Consider the following 6733-nt stretch of genomic DNA (forward strand, 5'->3'; position numbering starts at 1 on the left):
TGCCCTTCTCAACATGCAGTAGCATCCGCAAGTAAAAGCACTCGGCATTGTTAGGAAGGGCCGTGTATACTCTGCCTAGAGCGTCGCTCTTTCTTGCTGTCGTTCCAGGAACTATAGCGCCTTGTTTCCTCTGATAAAATTGTTTTCGTGATGCACTCCACGTGTAATACTGACGAACTTCTGGATAAAGTAGTGTCTTGGCAAAGCGGTCCTTATTGCATAATTTGAAAAAAGCTGTTAGTATGGTGTTTGATGGATCAGCTGCTAGTTGTGCAGCGTTTTGAGCTGTGAATGTAATTCTTTGGCCGTTTTCCAAGTGTACAGCAAGATGAACAGCAGTCGGGTGACGGTCATGTATTGGAAAGTTTAAAATCCTCCGAACTGCTTCGTTACTCGAAATGTACCGCCCTATTTGAAACAGAGTTATTTCATCATTTTCGTACGTGACTCCAAACATTGCCATGTCGCTTCCTTTGTTAATGTACTTGCATATATATTTAATAGATTTTACAGAATTGCAATACTCTACGTTAATGTGAGCCTGAAACGTTTTTGAAAGCAAAGGAGTGTATGGAACAACCCATTTGCAACTTGCACTTCTCTTTGTTTTATTTTAACAATTGCTTCATGTCCTCTGTCTTCTGGTCTTCTTCTTCTGTATGTGGGGTAGCCATCTTGTCCAGTTTGAATCTCGAGTAAAAATGCACGCGGAAATCTTTTCGCGCACTGCCCATCTTTCATGGATGGTGAGGCCGGATTTAATGCTCCGCAAGGACCGTGGATCATGTTTTTGCTAACAATTTTGAATAAAAGAGGATCTGTTACCTCGTTTAGTATTTCAGCTGAGATAATTTTGTCTATATTGTCAGAATGAATTTTTTCTTTAAGCCAGATGAGTATATGTGCATGACGTAATCCTCTTTTTTGCCACTCTATTGTATACGTGAAGCATCGGACACCACCGTATACTTTCAATTTGACGATCGTATCCAATAGTTTTCCAAGTTTTTGTTTGAAAACTCTCGCTACTAAATCAGGTCTGTCTGCAGCATTTTGTCCAGGAAGCAAAAGCGATTCAATTTCATCCCACCTTGGATTACATGTGAAAGGAATAAATAAATCTGGTCTAATAATTTCTAACATACGTCATAGCATCCTGCGTATATTCTTGCATATGCCTAGGACAGCCTGTAAATAATGAAGGTAAAATTACCATTTTCTCAATATCTTCGGCGATGCATCTCGTAAGCGAACATATTCTTCTGCTCTTAGTTTCTTCTAGTTAAGTCTCACGTATAAAAGACGCTCACTTTCAATTTTGACGTACATGTCAACTAAAAAATGTTGCAATAATTTTGCGCAGTGTAGTAGATGGATATGCCCATGTCTTATCATTATGCGATAAGAATAAAAATTCATTGCTGAAACTTTTTTATCTGTGGGCTCATGCGTTAGGGAATTAACTTGATGAACGTTAAAATTGTATCCGTCTTCACCTTCCCAAAAAAGCAATGGATATTGAAGTGCGTCATATGATCGATGGGTTTCTGAAATTCGCTGTAAGACAATACTTCTTTTGTGAAGCACAATGTTCCTCCTGTCAAATTCATTACCAACAATGATGATTGCAACTTCATCTGATGTTGGAGCGTTAAAACTTCTCTCATGTTCACCTGGTGGAGTTCTATCTGCTCTAATCACAATTTTGTATTAATTATTCGGCATCTGTTCAAGAGCGTTTTTAAACATTCGGACTAAGTTATTTCTTTCGTATAGCATTTGTTGCAATGATCCAACAATTTCACGATTCACACCTGGAATATTGCCACACCGTTGATTATTCTGGATGTCGATATTTCCTGTGAAATAAATATATTTGCAAAAACTGCGGTTCTGATTCGGTCCAGGTAACAACGATCACGCTTGATGATATACTTGTCCCTGAATTTTAAACGTCGGCATGTATCCTGCTTCCGTTATTACTTTTGTTGCTCCGAAGGATGTCATTTGGAAGCAAGAGTTGTATTTGCGAATATCTTGTAGAAAACGTTTAGACTCGTCAGACATTCCTGACGTCAAACTTAATAATGGCTCAGGTGGATGTCGAAGTGATGGTAGCGACACGTTTCCGTTGCAGCAACACATTCCTAGAGCTTCATTTAGACATTTTTTTGCATTACAATGTGAGCAAATCACATCCATTAGACCAATAGTAATATTTGGATGTGAACTATAGTCCAACGTTGGGTCGTAATTAAAAGCTGCATTACGCATATCAAAATTAAAATCTCTGCGTAATGCAATATGTGCCACATGATCTTGTTCCATCCGAGTATGGCACTATCATGTAGTTTAACGATTTCTTAGGGCATGTACACGCTCTATAGTTTTTTGTAATCTATTTTCGCGATCTGTTCTTGTTTCAGCATTCTCCATGTCTCTTCTTCTTTCTCTCAAGCATGAATGTCTGTTTCTGTGTTGTTGTTCACACTCGCTTGATATTGCATCTTTCTTTCTTTTTGCCCCAGTGGATTGATAATGTAGATTTTCTACTTGTCGGCACATTGTGATCTCATGACACGAATCTGCATAAAGAATGGAGTAAATAAAAGTCTCATATTTTGAAAACTTTATGACTGCTGTTTTCTTGAGTCACGTTTGACCGAGTGAAAGAAGCGCCACACTAGTACGTGTGTGGCGGAAACCAATAGATATGTTAAACATGAAACGCCTGAGCATGCCCTGTTAGAATGCTCCAGATTTTATGGAGATCGAGGTATGTGCCGCCCAAATATCGACGAGAGCATAACAGCTGCTAGCCTAGTACAATACTCGTATATGCTAGAATCTGAAGAAACGTGGAAGTACGGTTGTAACGTAGCCTCAACAATTATGCGAAGGTCTGAGACATGATGACAACGAGCGCAAACAATTCAGTGAATAAACACATCCTGGCCCCTAGAAGGTATATCTTAACTGGTAATACCGAGGGGAAAAAGCAGACAGGCGATGGGCTGGTTTAGCCCGCAGGCACTACGAAACTCAGTTCAAAAGAGATGAGTCGGCTCATACGTATCTTTAGAAGATTCCACCTCCAAGGTCCGCATATCAAAAAACAAAACAATAAAATAGATATGTCAAGCAATAATGTATTGTTTTAGCGAAAGTACCGCCATTGTTTCGCTTTGCACTAGGAAAACTACTAAAAGCGCAATGTATGAAGTAGGCTACAAAAAGTAAAAGCAGTCTGATAAATTAAGATGCCAAAGTACACTTTGTATCATTAGAGTTTGAGTGATTGAAAGACAAGAGTGTGTCGATAGCAAAGTAACATGCGGAATAGTGAGCCACCGGCGAATTTTTATATATCGTGAATGGAAGACTCAACATATTCTTTGTACAAATGCAACGCCTTTTCTTTAGAGAAAATTGTTTGATCACATTATAAAAGATTCCTTCATCAGAACCCTTGTTTTACATTGCTGGATATTTTTGAACCTCCAATATGTTACTTACGAATCCTTTGAAATATCTCTTAGATCCAAGAAAGTTTTTAAGATGAGCAGAGGCGGCATTTATTCCATTGATAAGCTGGATGACTCCAATTACATGGAGCAATACAAATGTAAAGCTTATTGATTCATTCTCTCTTAAATCGTCCTAGCGTGAAGGAATAAAATTGAGAGCTAAGTGGCATAAAAAGCGTATGCGAAACTTGAAGAGTAAACAAGGAATGTTATTTACGAATCCTTTGAAATATCTTCTAGATCCAAGAAAGTTTTTAAGATGCGCAGAGGCGGTATTTATTCCATTGATAAGCTAGATGACTCCAATTACATGGAGCAATACAAATAGAAAGCTTATTCATTCATCTCTCTTAAATCGTCCTCGCGTGAAGAAATAAAAATGAGAGCTAAGTGGCATAAGAAGTGTATATGAAAGTTGAAGTGTAAACGAAGAAAGGTGCGTGCGAGGTCCAAGTAAACCCGTTGATGACGCTGAAGAATGTTTTTGTACACGCTTCAACCTGGCATCATAATAAAGGTTATCAAAGGTTCGCTTCCAAAATGTGAAATGCTTGAAATAAAGAGAAATCTTTGATTTTCTATAAGTGAAATATAACCAATTTTCCGTAGTAATAAAAATACTTAATGCTTATAATAGTGCTAAAGTACAGTTGCACGAATTTGATCCATCTGGTATGCATCATAACGGGCATGGCTAGATATCAACGGCAAATATTATTATGGAGAGCGCATGTTACATTGTTCTGCTTTGATGATGCCACTCACTTCAAGCTCATTAATAATAACATATTCTATAAAAAGAACAAAGTGGGTTACCTCGTGCGGACAAATCCTTGTTTAGCCGCCACATGTGAGAAAGTATAAAGATCATTTTATACCTACCGCCTGGTTAAGTAATAGAAGGGCAAGGAGAGGACTTGATAGGAGATAACAGGGGAACATTGGTACGTTAATCTCCGCAGGGTGAACTTCTCTATTAGTTCGCTGAGAGTTAGCTCCTACGAAAGGGGGGTAAAACGTAAAACCATTTAAGCCCCTTCCCCGTGGCAGGGAGACCAACTTGATAAGAAATATAAGTTGCTATTTAGTTCATTTGATCGATCTACATTGAAATATACCGTTTTTATTTGATGGCTTTTCCACCAATTATCTACAGACAGACTTAAACGAGTACAAAAAGTCTTATTTAAGTATGCGCCCTCTTCCCTGAATTTCTCTGACCCTGCCCCACCATACAAATTCCGCCTACTTCTAATTAATCTTAAGCAATTAGAGATTAGATCAATTAGGAAATTGAATGTTCCTCTCTTTTAGAAACGATAGAATTTCACGCTCCCTACCAGGACTTTAGGCAATAAATATCCATTATATTTGAATAGGTTCAGAACCAATTATACCTGCAATGTTCCTACAGCTCGTACTCTGCATGGCCTCAATAAGATGTCGAATTCTCTCGTATTAGGTTTTACATTATCGAAACTATATTTTTCTGCTCAATTGAATAGTAATTTAGATTTGGAAAACGATATTTTTGTACTATGTAGTCAGTAACCGGCGGCCGCTGTTACAGAATGGGTCGGTGCTTGACTACCATTTAGAATTTAGAGAAACCGTAGGTTCGAATCTCGGTGAAACACCAAAATGAAGAAAAAATAAAACTATCTGCCGTTTGGAGTCGGCTTCAAACCGTAGGTCCCTCCATTTGTGGAACAACATTATCATCATCTCTCAAAAACATCTCTCCCATTAACCGTTATCATGGTCGCTAGTAATTTCACTATCGAAACAAAAACAAAGGCCTTTACGCATTGCATTCTACGCTCACACTAGAAAAGCTTTTAAGAAAAACAATGTACTTATCATATCACATCCGTCGCCACGTATTTTTTGTACTTGCTTTACCTTCCTCACGTTTAGTTTAATTAAATACATTTAATGTAAATTCGTTTATAAACCAAATTGCATAGTTTTATTTTTTTAAACAAAATGACGGAAAAAGCCTCACTTGCTGAACCAATATTGTTTTATTTCACATTTTCAAATGCGGTAAGAACTAACTTTCAATTTTGTAGATTGTGATTGTTTACATTGTAAAGTGTAACTAAAATTAAGTTGCCGGATGGATGTTAATGACACAATATAAAAATATTTTTCATCCGGAGCGGTTATATCTTCTTTTAATATTTTCCTTTAACATCCTATTAATACCTTTATCAACCAAAAGACATCACATTTAGAGATTCCTCAACAAATGTATGGAAATGTTATATTTTCAGCTTTTCTGCAACGTAAAAAACGAGTCTAATAATAAAGATATATTTAGAAAATTTTGAAAAAGTATTTTGTTTTAATAATTAAAAACATACGCTAAATATCATTTCTTAAGTGAGTATTTTTTTTAATTTTCACACATCAATTACTTAGCTGTTGAAAAATTAACCGTTCCTGATCATTATGTCATTCGCCATTTTCCCGCTCGCTATCTCTAGCTCGATTAACTTAACGAAAAATTTGCATGCGAAAGCAACAACAAAGTTATCGAGCATGATTCACCGTTAGCGAGTATGGTCATACCTCATTAGATTAGTATAACTCACTGCCTTACAAACACATGTAATTTAAGGTAGCTTTATTCGCGCGTACCCAATATGTATACAAATGTTCTTTTATACCAGTTGCTTATCTATTCGCCACTTGCTAACTCTTGGCGAAAAGAAGAGGCCCTAGTGGCTCAATACTAAAATCATATATTTAATCACGGTCAAGAGAAATTTTTTAATATTACTAGGACCTAGTTTTTCCCATTTCTACTAATTTGAACATGCATGTTACCAACGAACGTAGTCTGCCCATTAAAAATAAATAAATAATTGGCACGTAAACTTCTGTTAGGTGTTTGGCCGAGTTTGTCCTCCTATTTGTGCTTCTTGATGTTGTTCCACAAATGGAAGAACTTACGGGTTTTTTATGAATATCTTTTTCATGGCAGAAATATTCTCGAGGGTTTGGCATTGCCTGTCGCTCCGGTCGTCCCGTTATCAAAAAACTTTTTTCTATCATTTTCCTCTTTCATGTACGGAGATTCCTAGGTGATCCCAAATGGTAGTCATGCTCCAACCACGGCAGACGCTCTTCGATGAATTCAAACTATATTTCTTTCATATAATTCTACCACTGCAGTAGTTCTCTAACAAAAATTACGTTCA

Source organism: Anastrepha ludens, chromosome Y, assembly GCF_028408465.1.
Source record: "Anastrepha ludens isolate Willacy chromosome Y, idAnaLude1.1, whole genome shotgun sequence".
Classification (NCBI taxonomy): domain Eukaryota; kingdom Metazoa; phylum Arthropoda; class Insecta; order Diptera; family Tephritidae; genus Anastrepha; species Anastrepha ludens.